This window comes from Castor canadensis, chromosome 2, assembly GCF_047511655.1.
Source record: "Castor canadensis chromosome 2, mCasCan1.hap1v2, whole genome shotgun sequence".
Classification (NCBI taxonomy): domain Eukaryota; kingdom Metazoa; phylum Chordata; class Mammalia; order Rodentia; family Castoridae; genus Castor; species Castor canadensis.
The window spans coordinates 177,071,096-177,093,494 of NC_133387.1; the positions used below are offsets into that span (position 1 = coordinate 177,071,096).

Consider the following 22,399-nt stretch of genomic DNA (forward strand, 5'->3'; position numbering starts at 1 on the left):
CATAATACCAGGTGAAATAAGCCAGTCTCACAAAGGCAGGCACTGCAGTTCTTCTCCAATCTGTGGAAGCTGGGGTAAAGAACATAAAACAAGGTTATGAAAGTAAAATGGGGAATACTGTGAGGTAGAATGGGCGGGGAGAAGCAGAAGTGGGATAAGAAACAGTAATAGAGGGCATGAACGTGATCTGAGTGCATTGTATGTGTGCATGGGTACATCACAATGAATCCACTCAGTTTATACAATTAATATGCACAAATAGAACAAAAAGATGCATGAATGGGTCAACATAGGCAAACCAATAAATGTAACACAGCACATAAAACAGAATCAATGACAAAAGTCACATGATCATCTCGATGCAAAAAGAAGAGCAGAATAGTGACAAAATTTACCAACCTTTCATGATAAAAGTCCAGAGTAAACTACAAATGTAAGTTTCACAGCTTAACATAGTAAAGACTAGCTATGACAAACCCATAGCCAAGATCATACAGAATAGGCAAGAGTAAAAGCATTTCTTCTAAAATCAAGAAGACAGTGTTTATATTCAAGCTAGAACTGGAATTTTTAATAGAACAATACAGAAAGCAAAAGATAAAAGGGAAGCCAGACATGAGGGTTCACGCAGGCAACACATGTTTCTTAGGAGGTTGACATCATAAGAATTATAATTTCCCAGCCAGCTCAGGCAAAAGTTAGTGAGACCCAATCTCAACTAATAAGCCAGGCAGGGAGGGAAATGCCTGTGATTTCAGCTACATGGGAGGCTATAGATAGGAGAATCATGGTCTAGACTAGCAAAGACAAAAACAGGAGATGCTACTAGAAAGATAACTAAAGCAAGGAATCAAAGAAAGGCTATGGGCAATGGTAGAGCCCCTGCCTAGCAAGCATGAGTCTCTGAGTTCAAATCCCCATATTGCCAAAGGAAAGAAAGAAACAGGTAAAAAGAAATAAAAGTGAAGCAAACAGAAGAGGAAGAAGTCAAATTATAGTTACTTGTTGATATGATCCTGTATTTAGAAGGCTGTGCAAAGACTACACCAAAAAATTTTTAGATCGGATAAACAAATACAAAATAAAAGCAGGAAAGAAACCCAACATACAAAAAAAATGGTAGCTATTTTATAAGCCAATAACTAAATCACAGAGATAGAAATTGGTAAAATAATCACATTAACAATAGTTTTAAGAATGAAAATACTGAGCAGTAACCCTAATTCAGCAGGTAAAATTCCTTTAAAATAGAAACTACAAAGCAAAGCAATAAGTAAATTGATGAAATAAGACACAAGAAAAATGAAACTACTCTTCTGTTCATTATTGGCAACATTAATACTGTGAAAAATGGTTATATCACCAAAAGTGATAGGTAGATTCTATGCAAAACTCACAAAAATTCCAATAACATTTGTCACAGAATAGCAAACCAACACTAAAATTCATATAGAAGCACAAGAGACCCTAAATAGCCAATGCAATCTGGTGCAAAAAGACTAATGTTGGAAAGTAAAACAATACCCTATTTCAAAGTATACTACAGAGCCATATTAAATAAAATATCATAGTACTCTCAGAAAACTAGATAATACACTAATGGACTAGAACAGAGGACTGTTCTATTTCTCAATAAAGTTGTCAAAAACATACATTGGAGAAAAGACAGCCAGATTTGCACATGGTGCTGGATAAACTGGATGTTCACATGTAGAAGACAAAAACTAGATCCCTGTATAAAAATATATTAAAAATGGATCAAATACCTTAACTTTTAAAATCACTACAAATAAACATGGAGGGAGCATTTCAAGATAAATCAACAAATCAGATAAACTAAAAATGGATAAATTCCTGGGAACCTGTGATCTACTAAAATTGAACTATGAGGAATTGGGAAAATCTAAATAGACAATCAGTAAGATGATTGACATACTAATGAAATGTCTTCTAAAAAAATTCAGGATCTGATGGCTTTACCACTAAATTCTACCAAATATGTAAAGTAATAATAATGATTTCTCACAAATTTTCCAAAAACTGAAACAGAAAGGAAAATTTCCTAATTCATTTTATAAGGCCAGTATTATTAATACCAAAACCAGTTAAGGACATTACAAGTAATAAAAGGTCTGGTCAATATCTTTCAGCTTAATAAAATAAACATTCTCAAAAAATGCAATCAAACTGAGTTCAACAATGTATAAAATAGACAGTTCACCATGACCAAGTGAATTTTATGTATGGGATGCAAAAAATATTCCAATGTAAGTGTATTAATAATGTTAAACAAAAATTAGCAGAATGAATGACCAAATTCATATAATTATTTCATTAGAGGAAGAAAAATATTTCCCAAAATTCAATAAACTTTACAACAAAAGAACTTTCAAGGAATGAGACATAGAAAGAATGCAACACAGTAAAGACCGAATAGGATAAACCTACAGCTAACATCATACTCAATTTTGAACAATCAAAAGCCCTTCCTCTAAAATTCCACATGGGACAGGGATGCCTACTCTTGGCACTTCTGTTCAATAGTCACTAAGAGGTTCCAGTAGAGCATTTGGGAAGGAGAAGGAGATAAAAGTAGAAACAGAAATAGAAAATGAAGAAATGAAATTATTATAGCTATTTGCTGATAATATGGTATTTTTATTAGCATATATTATTTGTACAAAGGTGTTTCATTGTGATATTTCCCCAGATGTGTACAATGTACTTGAATCAAATTCACCACCTCTATCACTCCTCCTCACCTTCCTCCCCTCTTTGTAAAACAATTTCAGCAGGATTTATAGCTGTTTTCAGACAAGGGCATCAAGTTTTCCACCGTATTCACCCCCATTGCAATCCTATTGTCAGTTCTTCTCTTTCCTGAACAATTGCAATCCTGTTCAAAAAGTAATTGCATATGATTATATCTTTAAGTGTTTTCCCTATGTCGTCCTGTAGTAGTTTCAATGTTTTACATCTTATGTTAAGATCTTTGACCATTTTAACTTGATTTTGTTTAAAGTATGAGAGATGGGAAGTCTAGTTTCAGTTTTTACATTTCCCAGCATCATTTGTCAAAAAGTTTGTCTTTTTCTTCAATTCATGTTTTGTGCTCCTTTGTCAAGAATCAAATGACTATGTAGGTTGATTTCTGGGTCTTCTACTTTGTTCCATTGTAGACCACACATTTGATGGTACATGTCAATGGCCTGGCTTTAGAAAATCTTCATATGATCCTTATGAAATATCAAGGGCTGATAAATAACAATTTTGTTTCCTTCTTATGTTCCAAGTAAATTGGGAAAAAGCAGAAAAAGAAGGTGCCAATCCTAGACTTAGAAGACCATGTTTTTAATTTTCATTCTAGTGTGCCATGGTTTAGATCTTGAATGTCCCTCAAAAGCCCAAGTGTTGTAGGCTTGGTCCCCAGCTATTGAGCAGTAGTGGAGCCTTTAGGAGGCATGGTCTCATGAAGGAAGTTAGATTATCAGATGGTGTGACCTTGAATGAGATATAGGTATGTGTGTTGCTTCCTCTATCTCTTTTGCTTTCCACCCACTATGAAGTGAACGGACTTCTTCAGCCAGTTCAACTTCATGGGCTGTCTCACCATAATGAGCCAACTGACCATTGACTGAAATCTCCAAAACTGTCACCCAAAAGTAACCTTTCCTCCCAATAAATCAATTATCTCAGGTGTTTTATCACAACAATGGAAGCTAATGGTACACAGGTCCTGTTACAAATCAAGTGGACACATCAAAAATTTCTCTTTCCTTCCTTTAAACTCACCATAGGTTAAACTGTGCACCTGCTGTGTATAGATGCAATGCACACTTATATTTCTGGAGAGTAGGACTCAGAAATGTGTCCTGACAAACTCTACAATGTGACAAGTACACATAGTATTGAACAGAGCTCAAGTAAATTGACTGTAATGTGAATACTGATTGACTTATCAATGACCCATTTCCAGAAGAAATTTGTTACCCCAAAGACTTTACTAGATTGCAAATTACCTGCTCATTTTAACATACAACTCTTGGCAAAGCATGAAGGGCACAGAGTTATCATCAGAAACATTTCTTACAGTTTTTACTTGCAGTCAGAACAAGAATTTTCTTCTGTACCAAGATTGGTACATTGTAAAAAAAATAATTCTAAGTTACTTTCCTTATGAGTTAAAGAATATAATCATGTGCTCTAATGAATTCCCTACTACAGTATGGATGTTTCCATTTGGAAATAAATGTTTCAGTGATAATCAAGGTAAAAAGGGTCCTTGTTGGAAACTTTATACATATATAAGATTTGTACTAATTAAAAGAAAAAAATTACTCCAGGAATATAAATGAAAGCTAAGAAGAAAATATTTAAAACATTCTAAATATTTTACTTTAATTTTAACAACTGCAGAGGACAGTAGCAATTATAACACAGTAGGAGAAAATATTCATTATCTGTTTGTCACTATCCTTTCACTTCTCTTTATGCCTCTGTGATAAATGTTTAATTTCTAAGGCTGAAGCATAAAAAGGAAGGAATAAATAAATATATTAGACTTCATCAAATTTCTATATTTTCAGATTCCAAGGATTAATAAAAGGGATAACAGAGCACTCAGAATGAATAAAATATTTCTAAATCACATACCTGATAAGGACTTTGTATATAGAAAATACATCATTCTGCAAAGTATCAAAGTGTATAAAGAATACTCATTTAAGTATCTAAGTAGACATTCCTACAAAGAATATATGAAATGTTGAATAAGTACATGAAATGATTTCTAATGTACTAGATGTTAGGGGGGGTTGAAAATCACACTAAAAATTAAATATCATCTCACATGCACTATGACAACTGTAATAAATAGGCAAATAATACAATGGTTTGTTGATCATATAAAGAAATTATAACACTGCTGGCATGTCAAATGATGCAGACACATGGAAATTCATTCTAGCAGCACTTTAAGTAGTTAAAAATAGTACCATGACCTCAAAGTCATTTAGTCTCAGTTTTACTCTTTGAGATTCATAGATGAAAAGTTCAAAAAAAGTAGTAATACCTATGACCCAAAGTTTCTTCCTCAAAGCATATATAAACCAATATCTGCCCTAGATATTATTGTTCATAGCACCAACATTCAAAGTTGTCAGGAACTAGAAAAATACAACAGCTTGTCAAATAATGAATGGGCACATAAAATGCCTTATATTCACAGTGGCACACTGTTCAACAATAACTAGGAAGCATTATACCTTTACAGATTTATTCCATGAAGAAAACCAAGAACACTTTGCAAAAAACAAAAATGCCAGTCACAAAAATCACATAATATGCTATTTCATTTATATAAATGTTAAGAAATTGTGAAGGTAGATCTTGATTGTCAGCTTGATTGATTTCTGAAGATCCTAAGAGACTAGTAAAACAAACCTCTGGGAGTGTCTATGAGGGTGCTTCCATAGAGGACTGATTTAAGGGAAACACAATGAATATGGGTTGCACCATCATTTGAATAAAAGTGAAAGAAGCCTGCTAACAAAACTTTCTCTCTCCCTGCTTCCTGACCACCTTGATACAACATTCTCTGCTCACCATGATGGACTAAAATCCCTGAAACCATGAGCCACAATCAGTCTTTCCCCCTTATGTTTATTACCTCAAGCATTTGTCACAGTGGCAATAAAGGTTGACTAGAGGTGGGTATGACTAGATAGAAGGGTGATGGCTAATCGTTTTGGGTTTTCTTTGTGGGTGATGAAAAATCTCTAAAAGCAAATGTTATAAAAGTTACAAAATACTGTGGGCAAATTAAATGTCATTGAAATTTTACATTTAAATGTGTGAATTGTATGAATTATAAATAATATCTAAGTTAATTAAACACCAGAAAACAGTAAACTCTACAAATAATAATAATACCTGCACTGGCCCTCAAACAGACAACCCTCATAGATCCACTAACTCCTAAAGATACTAACTCTTAATACTGTTATAATGGCAATTAAATCTGAACATGATTTGGGGAGGGAATTCTCAAAACATAGTAAAGTAAATATTATTCTTTTTATTAGTGCAGAACACTTGTAAATTAAAAATATTTAGAAAAGTTTGTACACTAAACTAAAAACACTAATGAAAGAAATACAGATCTACAAATAAAAAGGTACTCTTTATGAATTTGAAGATTTGGCATTGCTAAGATGTCTATCCTGTCTAATTGATGTTTGTATTCCATACAACAGCATTAAATTATTAGAAGAATGTTTTATAAGAAATGGATTCCTGAATTTATATGAAGAGCCAAACAAGAATAATCAGAATTCTTTCCCAAAGGAACAACATTTTCAAGTTATTATAATGCTATTATAATCAGTTCAATGTACCAGGATACATAAACCAGAGCAAGATCTACATATATTGACTTTGACAAAAGTACAAAGGTCATTTATGCAAACATTTTCAACAGAACACCTTGAAACTGATTTAACAGAATATTTACCCTATATTAAACATTACAATATGCTGGCATGTATCAGGAGAGACCAGAGAGGAAAAGAGAATGTTCAACAGTGAACAATATTGAAATACATTGCAACTGTGTATGAAGATAGTATAATGAAATATAATTAAAGCTGTTAAATGATAAGGGAGCAGAGTCAAAGAAAAGTGTAAGTAATAGAGAGCACTAGTAGGATTAAAGTATGATATGTACATGTATGTGAAATACTAAGGCAAAATCCCCTTATATAATATGCACTTAGAAAAATGATGGGCAGCAAGGTAAAACAGGTCTTGTCCAAGGGAGGATACTGTGAGAGGAGAGAGAGTAAGCAGAGAGGGTGACAGAGGGCAAATATGCTCTATGTGTGCATGTGAAAACTGAACAGTGAAGCCTGTTGAAATTATTCTAAGTGGGGAGGGGTCATGAGGGAGCATGATGGAGTGGTGAATCTAATTAAGATGCAGTATAAGCACACATGTAAAGGTCACAAAGACACCCTCTTATACAACTTATACATGCTAATAAAAATTTAAACATTAAAAACAAACATTACTTTGTACCACATACATGAATATAACATCAATGTTTTTATGATCCATCAAAAAAATTTAAATTTTAAAAATGATTATATACTATGATGTGGGGGATTTATTCCAGAATTCAAGAACAATTCAACATGCCAAAATCCAACAATGTGCTATGTTTATAAGGGACTCAAGCCTACATATAAAAAAAATCTTATATGCAGTGTGGAGAATGCATTGGAAGAGACAAAGAAGGGTACCACATAGAAAGCTGTTGCAGAAGTCCAAAGTACTTTCTAGAAAGCAGGCACAAATGGAAAAATACTCAAGAGGCTGTGAGGTGAAGTCTGAGTGTTAAAAGTTGTCATGATTTCTAATGAAGTCCCTGAAAGTGACAGAAGGAAATGATCCAGTGACAGCCAGATGTGAGTTTGGAATCTTTGCAGAAAAGAGTGTTTTCAAACCAGTCCTAGGCCAAGCAGAGCACTGAATGACCCAGGTATCTGGATGATGAACTAGCTGAGAAAAGGACAAAGTTCATCAAGATTTTTGTGTCTCAGTACAAAGAATGCAAAGTTGCTCTCATTGTTCACCAGTCTCGAGAAGAAATATGATTTCCTCAATAGACTATAGGTGCTGAAGTCTCCACAAAGCAAACATCTTGTTACACTGCGTGGCTAACTAAGCATGATAAAAATACACTTACTGAATGTCAACACTTAGTTTCCTTGAGCAACCTGAAAGAAACACTAAATCTTTCTAAATACTAAAATGAGGACACATACCAGCACAGGTTGCAGCTGTCCATAGTTTTTGTCAGCATCACTAGCTACCTGTACCACAGCCTAAGCATAACTAGTTCTTTGCTACTCCAATGACTTACCCTTAATGGTGTCCCAGAATCTGTTGACATGTAAATTCAGCATGTGTCCTATGAGTTGAATGCCTTCTTCCTGGAATCCCACAGCCCCAAGAGTGGACCAAAGGGAACTTCGTACATGTTTTGTGGCTTCAGAGCAGTTGGGTCCGTTTGGAGAGGACCTTTTGTAATGATCTCAAACTGTCATGTAACCAGAAGATCAATTTCTGGAAGATTTCATTTATCTCCAGTTTCCTTTTGAGGCAGGCAAAAGGAGTGATGTAGTTCAATTCATTCATTTTATAGTTTAAGACATGTAAGAACAAATCTCCTGAAGAAAGAACCCTGCTAATAATATTCTGGACAATCACCACAGGGTGACATAAAAACAAGTCATTAAGTGATGGGACATATCTTCCTGAGATTCCTGAACAAACTAAAAGTAGGTCTACCATATAGCCCAGCTGTCTCACATCTGGGCATATATCCAAAGGAAGAAGATTCCTAAATGGCAGTACATGACAGAGATACACAGTCATAATTTTAAAAATATTTCCCCTAATTTTTAAGATGGTGTTGAACATAAAAGGGTACCGGATATTTGTGATCTATGTCATGTCATCTTTACCATTTTAAATGACTATTCTCTGGAGTTTCTCAGCCACTCTATTTCCAATGAAATAAAGAACTATGAGACCGTGTTCTTTGAAGTTTTGAAAAGAATGAAATATTTACAACAGCAAGTGTGAGGGAAATTAGGTTACTTCCTGGGACATTCATTGGTTCTTTGTGGAATTCCTATTTACTTTCCACCTAGGTTTCACATGTTCACAATTAATTGTAAACATTTTACATCAGTAATGTCACTTATTATTAGACAGTTCAAACCTTCAAGTTTCATTATTGAGTCCTTCAAAAACTTCTTTCCTGGACTGGGGACATGACTTAAGAGGTAGAATGCTTGCCTACCATAAGGTTTGATACCTAATACTGCAAAAACAAAGAAAGAAAGAAAGAAAGAAAGAGAGAGAGAGACAGAGACAGAGTGAGAGACACACAGAGAGAGAGAAAGAGAGAGAGAAAGCAAATAAGAAAGAGAGAGAAAGAGAGAAAGAAAATAAGAAAGAAAAATTGAGAGAGAAAGAGACAGAGACAGAGAAAGAAATATCTTTCCTATGGATTTATCATCTTCATTTTTATAAATAATGTGTTTGGTGAATATTATTTACCACAAGTAAAGTAGTTCAAAGGCAAAAGTTTTCTATAGGGCCTTTGCCTTCCCCTGACCTTGAGGAGTCATTACAGTAATCTGAAATCACAGAGAGCTGGGGATCACCTCAGAAACTCTGAAACGGAGTCAACATTTTGAGTTTCTAACTGATTCCCAAGATGATGCTGATGATGCTGGTCTGGGACCTGCATCTTGAGAAACCCTGTCCTTGACTCATCAAGGAAAGAAACACAGGTAGTAGGAACAGGAAAGTGCCAGCATTGACCCATCATCTACAGCCTGTGCTGTTGTGCCCTGTGGCTAATTAGAGAGAATGTTTGCTTGAGAATTTTCATTAACTCTGTGAAAATCAGAGGGCAACCCTGTCATCTTTGTTTGAGTTTGTTATAAAGCTTCCAACATAACCCACTAGGACTACAGATGCTGTAATCAAAAGGATGGCCAATAACAAGGGTTGATGAAGATGTAAAAACAGTGGAACCTTCACAAATTTCTGTTAGGAGTGTAAAATGTACAGCTACTTTGAACAATACTGTGTAAGCTCCTCAACAAATTAAAAATAGAGTTACCCTGTGATCCAGCCATTCTGTCTCTGTCTGCCAAATGAAAACATATGTCCACACACAAATGTATATATAAATATATAAAGCAAATGAAAATTCTTGGCAGCATTATTCATAAAAAACAAAAAGTAATAATAGCCCAAATGTCCAACAATAAATAAATTAGTGACAAAGTTTTAGGTTAACACAGTAGAATATTATAGAGACTTTAAAAGGAATGAATTATTTTACATTCTGAAGCATGGATGATCCCTGAAAATATGTGCTTTGTGAAAAAAATCACAAAAGACGAAATAATTCATGGACCCATGTCTATGAAATTTCCAGAGTAGGAAAATTTAACGAAATAGAAATATTAGTGCCTTTCATGGACCAATAGGGGATTGGATTTGAAGAATAAGTATTGACTGCAGACTTCCTTTTATTAACATTTTTATTAACATGGATTACTTGTACAGTGGGGTTTCATTTTTATATTTACATAAGTGCTTACAATGTAACTTCATTACATTCACCCCCTCCATCATTTTCCCTCATAAACCCTTCGCCCTTCTTAGAATAATTTCAATGGTTGTCAGTCTTCTGTTTCCATGGATGTATGCAAAGTATACCAACCATCTTTGAGTAGTGATAAAATTGTTTTGAAATTATGTAATGGTGATAAGTCACACAATTCTGTAAATATACTGATTATACTTACTGATACAAAAATTAAGTGGTATGAAAATGTTTCAATAAACCTGTTTTTTTAAATCGAGTAATGTAAATCATCACAGCAACAGAATAATGGAAGAAAGTGTGATCATTCCAAATGCTACAGAAAAAAGCAGGTTATAAAATCAACATAATTTTAGCAGAAAACACTTAACAAAATAAGAATGGCAACTCAACAAATAAAAGTCATATATGACACAGTAAATATCATAGTCCATGCTGAAATACTGAAAACTTTGCCTAAAGATCACGAATAAAGCAAGGTTGCCCACTTTTGGCTCTACTGTTCATCATAGTACTGGAGGTACTGGATAGTATGACAAGGCTAATAAAGGAAATAAAAGGCATTGAAGTTAGAAAGGAGCAGAAGTTTACCTGTTTGTGTATGATATGATCTTATAGGTAGAAATTCTAAAGTTTCTACAAAGAAATGTATTAGAACAAATGAAGAATCCAGCATATTAGCAAGATACAAAGTCAATAAGTAAGATAGCTGCATTTCTTTAAATCAAATTTAAGATTTCTACTATAATATCATCAAAAATAATAGACAGGAATTAACCAAGGAAGTTAAAGTCATTTATATGAGAAATAGTAGATATTGCTAAAAGAAATCAAAGACAGAAATAAAAGTAACTTTATACTCATAGATGACTCTGTTACACAGATATTTCTGATTTATTGGATATGTGTCTCTTTGGGTCCTGGCCTAATAGGTCCATGCTGACCCAAGTCCCTAGATTCTCAAATATAAGATAGAAAAATATATCAGATTCATTTTTTCCTTTATTCCTCAATCTCAGTGCTTGAGAGAATGAGGCAAGAAAATTGTAAGTACAAGGCATGTTTGGGCCTCCTAAAGGACATAGTGTCTCAGAAAAGAAAAAACAAACCTGAAAAGTCAATGACAAGACAATTATCTCCCAAGTGTCCCATTCCAGCAGCGTTCCTCTTTCACAACCAAAAGGACCATCAAGTGGTTTTCTTGATTGAAAAGGCAATGCAACAAAAAACCTTAAATGAATTTATGTATCATTCACAGAAAAAGCACAGGGAAATTCCAAAGTAGAAATGTAACCTCATATTTCATGTTCAGTGAAATAAAGCTCATCAAAAGAAAGTATCCAAAACTATTCTAGAAAGGGTGGTACTTGATTTCAAAGCAGTTTATTCTAGACTTTTTATTTAAGGAGTTCTGTGACTTTTGTAAAATATTAATCTCTCTGAGCTTCAGAATCCTATTCATACAAGAAATATATATTAGCATTCTGGTATGTGCTGATTAATCTTTTAATGGCACATATAGCATCTGACATTCAAGCATTTAATGCAAAGTATTAACAAATTTAAGGTGGGCTGTATCAATTAGTCTATATGGAAACATCAGATTCATAACACAGGCCTTTTAAAGAGATGTATTACTGCCTATAGAGGATAGAAACGTAAGAGTAGAGATAGATTATTGAAATCACTCTTCACGACAAAGGGCAGATAGCAACTTTCCTGCCCAACAGCAAACTATTAACCAAGTATTCTTTTGTTTATTCTTTAGCAGAACCAATCTTTAGATTTTAGTGTCAGATCCATGACAATTATAAAGCAGTAAGAGAATTCCTCAATGTTATTCTTAAACACATAAAATTGTGCAAAACGAAATTGTACAAAATGTATAGGAAAAGGAAAAACATGGTTTAAAACTTTTCTGGAAACAATTTCCAAATTTCATTCTCCATAGTAAGAATGAAATAAGATAAAGAAAATTGCTCCTAAAAATATAATAAAATACAATGAATCTCCCTCGGTTTTAACTACAGGCACTAAGAGATTCAGTTTCTGATCAAAACTTTCTCTTGCTCAGGGTTTTTATTAGGGCAATTTTAACATCTTTGTTCCTCAAGCTGTATATTAAGGGGTTCATCATGGGAACCACAATGGTATAAAAGACAGAAGAGATCTTTCCTTCATCCATAGACCCAGCTGATGAGGGTTTGAGATATGAAAATGCTCCTGATCCAAAGAACAGAGAAACAGCAATTATGTGGGAACTGCAGGTGCTGAAGGCTTTGGACCTGCCCTCAGTGGATCTTATTTGAAAGATGCTTGAAAGGATGAAACCATAAGAGGTGAAGATTATAAGACTTGGCACAATGATGTCTTTTCCTGCTACAATGAAAATCTCTAGCTGACTGTCATAGGTACTGGTGCAGGAGAGCTGGAGCAAAGGCTGAAGATCACAGAAATAGTGGTTGACAGTGTTTCTATCACAGAAAGTCAGTCTCAAGATGCATCCTGTGTGGGCCATGGCACCAGAAAATGCCATCAGGTATGAAGCAAGAATAAGGTAGGAACACACCTTAGGACACATGGCAGTGTTATAGAAAAATGGATTGCAGATGGCCACATAGCGATCATAGGCCATTGAAGTCAGCATATAGCATTCTGAAATTACAAAAAAACAAAAAAAGTAGAGCTGGGTCATACAACCCATGTAAGAGATAACATTCTTACACACTATGAAGTTCATCAACATTTGGGGTGTAATCACAGCAGAGTAACAGAGGTCTACAGAGGACAAGTTAAAGAGAAAAAAATACATGGGGGTATGAAGGCTTGAATTAAGTCCAATGAGAATTATCAGTCCCAAATTTCCCAATACAGTGACCATATATACTACTAGAAACAGGAAAAACAGAGGTAGTTGGAGGTCAGCCTGCTCTCTGTTAACCCCAGGAGAATGAATTCCGTTACCAAAGAGCCATTTGCAGGACCCATTCTTCTGTTAAGAGAATCTGTAAACACAGGAAATAGGGCAACATCAGAGGACATCCCAGATATTTCAAAATAATCTTCTCCCAAAGTGTGAAGTATACACTTGAATGACTAAAACAAACAAATCTAAATCCACAGAACCAGACTTTAATGCTACTACAATACCGAGTAGCATTAGTGACTACAGACAGTAAAGGGTATCACCAACCTAACCTCCAGATACAAGGCCAGTGCTGTCATATGCAAACATAACTCTTAGAAAAACCACAGAATGGGGAACAGATTGGATGAAGATAGGATTGCACTTCTCTCATCATTTCCTTGTTGCTTCAGCTCTTGCTTCACTGGTAAAATTATAGGCAAAGGCCTTAGCAAATCTGGTGCTGACCTCAAATATAAAACAGACTGTGATGGAGTTAGATCCATGAATACTGCTTCTAATCCAAAACAAAATAAGTAGAATCTGGGAATGGAAAAGTTCCTGCCCTGGGGCTCCAGAATCTCCTAAATCTAGAAGAAGGTATGATATGTCTATGGAAAGAAAACTTGCTTATTAAAATACTGCAGCCACTGTGACCACGCACCCTGAATATTCTCTGCCCCCCTTTGAAATAGAATCTTTGGATCAATTTCACTTATTTTTAAACAAAATGGAAAGAAAATGGCATATGTTAGAACTTCATCTCAAAACATGAGGACATTATGCTAAGCATGAAAAACAAGACATTGAAAACAACCGTGCTGCATGACCTTTCCTATAGGAGTCACTCAAATCAGTTACACTCACATAAGCAGAGAGCTGGTTGCTGGTTGCCAAGGCCAGGGGAAGAGAAAATGATGTGATGCTGTCCAAAGGCTACAAAGGTTTACTCGTGCAACACAATCAGATTCTAAAGATCCGGTGTATCGCATGTTAACAATAGTTAACAATACCTTATTGTACACTTAGAATTTGTTAATGGGATATGCTAAAAATTATTGAATCACTACCATGTGCAAATATTCAAAAAACATGTACAAAGATGACTACCTAGAGATATTATGTATGTTAACACATTAGCATCATTGCTAATGTTGGTCAAAACAACAGCTTACATAAATCACATTTACCATTTTACATGTTAATCATATCTTAATAAAGGTGTTAAATAAAAAAGTAAGACATTAACGTAAATAAGAATTCAAAACTTACCCTCCTTAGGAGAGAAAACCTTAGTGCTTCTTTGTCACTGATTTACTCCTGTGATCCCAGGGCAATATCAGGCTCTAAGGTTTTGGTTACTTCAATTCTAGGAAGAAGCAGCAAAAATTAAATGTTTCATATTCCTAGAAATCTTTCTGGGCTGCTGGCCATGATTTGTAATGACAATTCTTAATCCTCTGATGCATCTGAAAAAAATAAGCCGTCCTTATTCTCATCACATTTGCCAATGAGTGAGACACCAGATGGTTTAACATGCATGTAAGGACATAAAGCTTCAGACTATAAGCAAGGTAGTCATTTTCTCAGTCTCTACCCTGGGAAAAGATTCCAAGTGTAAAAATGAAATGGTGATTGTGTTTACATACTAGACACTAGACCATGCTTGTCTTTACTTCCTTAGGGACTTCTCTTTAGGGGTTGTACATCCTCCATGTTTGAGCCAATATTAAAAACTCCCATGTGCCCAGGACTTTTATCTCTTATGGGAAATTGTTTTGTTTCTTTTTCTCTTGTTCCCAAATCCTTAATTGTATGTTTTTGGCTTTCTATTTCTTTATCTAATTTTTAAAGTGAGTGGAACAATTTATTTTGCATATTTTCACTATTTAGAAATCACCCAAATCACTTCTTATGGGTTGCATCTTTGCTAAAAATTTTTATTATCATGTACTGAAAATTTCTACCTGAGTATCCTGCTCAGTGTTTAACTATAACACAATGGTCTGACCAGACAGCATAACCCAGCCACCGTTCCATGCAAATTTACAGGAATGGCACCACATCTACAGAGCACAAATCCTGGCAGTGGTTGCCTGGGTCCGTTGCTCCCTGATTCATCCAGAGTCAGAGTAAAAGGCTCAATTGAATGCTAAAGGATTCTCTCTCTCTCTCTCTCTCTCTCTCTCTCTCTCTCTCTCTCTCTCCCTCTCTCTAAAGAATAAACATCAAATTAAGTGATGTTGTTATACTCAGAAATAGAAATATTGCATTCTCATATAGGGATATCTTGAACAAACCATGAATATAAAATGGAGACTATTGGTGTGTGGGGAGAATGGTAGGAGGAGAGAGGGTGAAAGAAGAGGGTCTTAGGGTAGGTGAATATGGTCTCAATCTATTATAGGAAAGTATTTATAATAGCAATAAACCCGACTAAAATTATATTAAATAATAAATAAATAAATAATATGAAAAGCCTGAAGAGGCAACTACTTTACATTCACAGATTACAATGTAAGGACATATGGATTACAGAGACCCAGGAAATAATGTCATCACTCAAAAAATGACCAAATATTCACCAATGTATCCTAGAGAGATAGAAATCTAATGTGCATCCAACAGCAACAGATTATATGCAATAATACACAGAAAATCCTCCAGAATAGATCATATGGAAGGTCGCAAAACAAACCTTAACAAATATAGGAATTTTGTCCCAGGTGTGACTCATGCCTGTAATCCTAGCTATCTGGGAGGCAGAGCTCAGGAGGATTGTGGTTCAAGTCCAGTCCTGGCAGAGTTTTTGTGAAACCCATCTTAACAGATGGCAGGACAATGTGTCATGTGCCTTTCATCTCATCTATAGAGGAAGCACAAAGAAGATAATTATGGTCCAAGTCAGTCTGAGAATAAATTGAGACACCTTCTCAACAATTGCCAGTGCAAAAAGGAATTGTAAAACAGCTAAAGTAATAGAGTGATTTCTTAGCAAGTATGAGGCCCAGAGTTCAACTCTAGTTTTGCAAAAATAAATGACATCATAACAAGTACCTTATCTGACCAAAATCCTGGGAAAAATGAAATCATAAAAAATGTGCAAAACTCACAAGTGTACAGAAATTAACATGCTTCTAAGCAACCTACAGGCCAATGAGGAATTGAAAGGGAAAATTAAAAGGCATCTTGAGACAGGTGAAAATGGATAGGTAACATCACTAGTTCTATGAGGAAATTTTATAGCAACCAATGATTTAATCAAAAAGTAAACTACTTAACATTATACTTCAAGAAATCAGAAAAAGAACAGACTAAGTCCAAAGGTGATATAAGATAGGGAATAATAAATTTTTACAAAACCAACTAGAAAATCAATGCAATGTTCAATAAAATAAGTTTCAATTTCAAACATAGAATCAACACTTAGCTAGGCAAAAAGAAGTCTCAAGTAAAAGCAGAAATGAAGAAGCAGGCATTACCATTAATACCACAGAAGCACTGTGAGATTACTGTGAATAGTTTAAATCAATAATCCTATAATTTATAGGATCAGTCTTGGACATATGAAGCTAACCAATATTAAATCAAGAAGAAATAGAAAAATCTAAACAGATCCTAAAATGAGTAAGAACTCTAAATCACTAATAAAATGTCTCCCAATGACAACAATTCTAAGACTGAATGGCTTCACTGACCAATTTTATCAAAAGGAACAAAATGATAATATCAATTTTTAACAAACTCTTTGAAAAACTCAAAGAGCAAAGAATACTTCATAAATCATTTAATGATTCCAGCTTTACCCTGATAATGAAAGCAGGCCAGGATAGTACAGGTTAAATATTCTGGTGAATATCTTTGGTCATATTACATTAAAACTTCTCAAGAAAAATATTAGCAAACTGAATTCAATAACAAATAAAACAGATAGGTCACCATGACTATGTGAGATTTACATGTGGGATGTGAAGGTTGTCCACTAGCAGCACATTTTGTAAATACCACAATGTACCCCCACCAATGAAAATGAGAAAAATAAATTAATAAAATGAAAACAAATTGAAATCCCTCTTTTGAATTCAGAACAGGTCAAGAATGTCCACTTTTGACAGTTCAATTCAACACAGTTTTTGAAGTTCAAGCCCAAGAAATTGAGAAGAGAAGAAGAAAAGCCATAAAAATAAAAAATAAAGAAGTCAAGCTATACCTTTCTACAGATGACATGACACAGAAAATCCTAAATATTTAGTGAAAAATATCTGTTAGAAATAATAAATGAATGCAGTAAAGTTTCAGAATACAAAATCAACACACTAAAACCAATAAATTTGTATGCAAAAATTAATGAATTAAGACTGAAATAAATACCACAATTATACTTAGGAATAAATTTTAACTAAATGATTAAAAACATGTTAATCTTGAGCCAAAGGAACAAATGTAGAGTATTTATCTACCTGATTTCAAAGTGTAGTTCAAAGTAACTGTTATCAAAACAGTATGGTTCTCGCTTAAAAATCAACACATTGACCAATAGAACAAAGCACAGGGCCCAGAAGGAAAAGCATGCATATGTGATCAATTTTGTTCAGAAAACTGCCAGAGGATAGGACAATATCTTTAATAAATGGTGCTGGGAAAACTGTACATCCTTATGAAGAAAGATGTACCCAAAACAAAAATAAAGCAAAAAGGATTAAAGGGCTAAAACTAACACCTGAAACTGAAATACTGCAGAACAAAAATTTAAAGGGAAATCCACACAGTGCCATGCAATGATATTTTGTGCGTAAGGTATTGAATTCAAAGTGCAGGCAACAAAAGTATAAATAGACAAAAGAAATTATATAAAACTAAGAAGTGATACACAACAAAGTAATCTAATACCCAAAACAAAAATAAAGCAAAAAGGATTAAAGGGCTAAATCTAATACCCAAAACAAAAATAAAGCAAAAAGGATTAAAGGGCTAAAACTAACACTTGAAACTGAAATACTGCAGAACAAAAATTTAAAGGGAAATCCACATAGTGCCAGGCAATGATATTTTGTGCGTAAGGTATTGAATTCAAAGTGCAGGCAACAAAAGTATAAATAGACAAAAGAAATTATATAAAACTAAGAAGTGATACACAACAAAATAAATGACACAGTGAAGAAACAATCAGATTTGGAGGAAAAATATTTTCATACAACTAATAAGAAGTTAATATCAACAATACATAAAGAAATGAAACAAATGTATAAGAAACAAAAATAATACTTTTACCAAATGAACAATAATGTGAATAAGGAGTAAAGAAAATACAAAAGCGGCCAATATATATATACACACATTAATTCAACACCATTAATTCCTAAAAAGATGCAACTGAAACCCACAACGATATATGATCTCATACCTGTCAGAATGGCCATTATAAAAAAGATGGAAGATAAGCATCATTGAGGATACAGAGAAAAGGAAACCATTGCCTAGTGTTGGTGGGAATGTATAATAATACAGCTTTTAGAGAAACTAAAGTTACATAAAATCCTAAGAATAGATATACCACGTGATTCAATAATACAACTTTTGCAAATTTACCCAAAAAATTGAAATAGATTTGATAGAGACATGTTTGCGTTCACATATTCACTGCAGTATTATTAACGATAAGTCAACACAGGGAATCAAACTAAGTTTCCACCCAGAGATGAATGGATAAAGAAATATGGTATATATATGCAGGATGGAATACTACTCAGTATTACAATGGAAATTCTTTCCTTTTCAACACAGTGGACTGAATTGGAGAACATAGTACTAATTGAAACATACCAGACACAGAAAGAACTACCAGATATTCTTACTCATGTGTAGAATCTAAAACAGCTAAACTCCCAAAGCAGAAAGTGGAATGATGAACTCAAGAAACCAGAACATGGGAGAATAAAAGATTATCTCAAAGGGGTGCAAAGTGTCCTACAGAAAGTAAGAAGACTTTTAGATTTATTGTACAGAATCATGAATATGCGTTATAATAGTGTATGGCACATTTCAAAAAAGCTAAGAGAAATTTCAAATGGTTGTCATGACAAAAAAGTATTTTGAGAGGTACATGTTAACTTGATTTAGTTTTTCCATATTGTATTCAGAAATCATAATGCCACTTTTCACTCCATAAATTATATAAACATATGATTAAGTTTTAAAACACTAAAACAAAATCATGAAGAACTTTCTGTGTATCTCCATTTCTACTGAATAATCATAGGTAGCTAATAGAAATATCAGTGTCAAAGTCATAATGCAACCATGGTTAAAAATGAAGTTCTCTTGCCTAGCATTCACAAGGACCTGAAGTGAATCCCTAGTACTGAAGAAAAAAGAAGTAATCAAGTCAGCATTTTATAGATGAGAACAACCATCTAATGCATACAGATATTTCTGTCAAGAGCAGACCACATATCTGATGGCATATACTAAATGGCCTAAGTTGAGAAAATAAAGCTTCACATGGACCTTGTAAATTACTAAGAGCCAATAAAACTTAACTCTGCTTCACTTTTAGATCATTAGTAATTCTGGAAATCCCAAAAGAGTATCCTCTGATCCATGATTTAGATGACCATGCATTCCATTTACATCTCAGGTTACTAGAGTTTGATCTTGAATATCCCCACAAAGTTTTTGAAGATTTGGTCCCTGGCTATTGAGCAATAGTGACCCTTTAGCAGGTAGGGCTCTATGGAAGGAACTTAGGTCATTGGGCCCTGTACTCTTGAATGGGTCTTTCTCTCTCTCTCTCTCTCTCTCTCTCTCTCTCTCTCTCTCTCTCTCTCTCTCTCTCACTCACTCTCTCCTGCTTGCTTTCCAGCCACTATAAGGTGAATAGTCTTTTTCAGCCACCTCAACATGATATGCCTCCTTACAACATTCTTAAAAGCAGTGGGACAATTGGTCTTGGACTCGAACCTTCAATACTATGACCCAAAATAAAAATTTCTTTATTATAAATTGATGTTTTAGTTATTTTTCACAATAATGGAAAGCTGACTAGTCCACATGAAAGCAGTCCCTGAGGGGAGGAGCTGACCCTCTGTGGTTAGTTCACAAACAGCCAAGGTTCTTAGGCATGCCAGGAGGGATGCACCCCACCCCTGGGTCACTATAGGAAAGATGCTCGCCTTGTGGTAGATACACATGGAGGTAGCCTCTCAGGGAATACCCTCAAGCCCTTTGTAGTATGTTATATGCCATCTTCTTCTCTCTTCAAGACATGGGAAACAAGTTCTTCAAACCAGGGATTTACCCCTAGACTGTATTTTTTACCACTGAAAGGAATTTGACCTCCCCAGTTCACCGCATGGCCCCAATATATACTAGAGATGGGTTATCTTAGCCTACTAATGTGTAAGAATACCATCCAATAATTAGATTTATTCTGAAGAAGGTTGGGGGAAAAGTTAAAGATCACATATGCCCAAGGATACTGGTAGCTTTATGCTTGAATCCAGAGAAACATCATAAAACTCACAAGAAAGTTTCTACTCTGGCCATTCTCTCATCTGACCACTTTCACCTTCTAATATGAAAATTCCCTACACTGAGCAGAGATAAACTCGTTCTCTTATCTGAGAGGGAGATAAACTCCCTACTTTAACTATTCTTCTTGGTAACCTAAGCTCATGTCTGCACACCCAAGATGGATTGAAATGCTTACTCTCCCTCTTCCCAAGGAGGACAACTTAAGATCAATTTCTTCCTGAGCCTTAACCTAATTCTCTATATCTGTAGCAAAACACTTTCCTAAGAATGTTGTTCTGCTCTTTGTACCATTTGCAAAAATAACCTGAAAACTTGTGCCTTTCTATTTTATCAACATGACTGCTAGCATTTTCTGCTGAATTTTGGTCAGGTGTTGACTGTTTAAGAAACTGAGTTTTAACAAAGTCCAAATTCACTAAAGTATCTATGTATGTAAGCCTTTTAAATAGCCACTTTGTTTTAGATATTTTTAATGCATTTGACATCCTAGGTCTGTGACGAGAAAGGTGTGGGCTATGTATCTAAGTGTTATCTAAATTATACATTTAGATAACACATGCAAATTGACCAGCAAGGACTCTCATTAATACAATGTACAAAATTTCATCTGGGCCTTATAAAAATGAGATATTTGTCATTCCTGCTATTTGTAATCAGTACAGTTCAGGTGGAAAAAAAAACAACTGGCATTTGGCAGTCCTGATGTTTAAAACCTGTCCTGCATCTACTTTTGTTTTGTTCATGGTACTTTTTGTAGGCTTGTGCCCATGTGCTCCTCATTGTGACATGACTAGCCATGCCCAAACATTACATGCCAAGAAACACCTCAATAATAATTGAAAGGGATCAGATGTTGCTCATCTAGAGCATGTATATGCACACAGCTGTGTTCTTTACACTAAAATTTTAAATGCATTCTGTAAAGATAATAAGGAGAGCTTGACAGTGCTGGTATAATGCTATCAATCATAATTATATAAAAATAGACTGTTTTGTCAATTCCTAAGCTGTTTTTCAAAATACTAACCATGATTAGTCTTTTGTCATCTATAATTTGGTCCTTCTCTAGAATATTTATAGTCAGGTTTATAGAGAATGACTTACATGTAATTATTTGTCCAAATAGTTGTTTTTCTTTAAATATTTCTCTTATTGTTTTTTTTTAATTTTTCCCTTCAAAACTTTATAACTGCTGTCTGCTGATGGCATTCTGCATAAGAACAACTTCTAACAATAACAACCTGAGGAATTCTATAAGACAGAATTACACTTAAGCATGGACTTTATTTAGGTAACTCCACTCTGACAGTCATTCCTTCTAAACTTCTTAAGTTTCTTAAATGTCAGTAAAATGTTTATTGCATTCACTTCCACCTGTATGTCACTTCGCCCACATGAGGGATCAAATTAAACCAACCAGGAAATGTCATCCTGGTGATGAGGGGCCATGAAAGCCAACTATTCAAAGAAAGAGTTCAGAAAGTACAGTTCACAGACAAAAGGAGATGTTATAAGAATAGAAATGGGATCATTTTAGCCTGGTAGGGAAGCATATGTTTGTAATTCCAGAACCTGGGAGGTTAAAACATTAGGATCATGCATTCTAGGCTAGCCTGGGTTGCACAGTAATTGAAGGTGAGCCTGAACTGCATGGAGGCCCTGTCTCAAAATGAATACCAAAAATGAAATATAATGTGTGATCCCTTCCAAGATTAACTAAAGCTGAGAACTTATGGAGAAAGGATTCTAATGCATAGGTATTGATACTAAAG

The 22,399-nt window shown here is 34.5% G+C and overlaps 1 pseudogene; it reads right to left on the reverse strand.

The window, feature by feature from the left end:
* Nucleotides 1–12,242: 12,242 nt before the first annotated feature.
* On the reverse strand, nucleotides 12,243–13,177 carry LOC109677203 (olfactory receptor 8B3-like; annotated as a pseudogene).
* Between the last annotated feature and the right edge of the window lie 9,222 nt (nucleotides 13,178–22,399).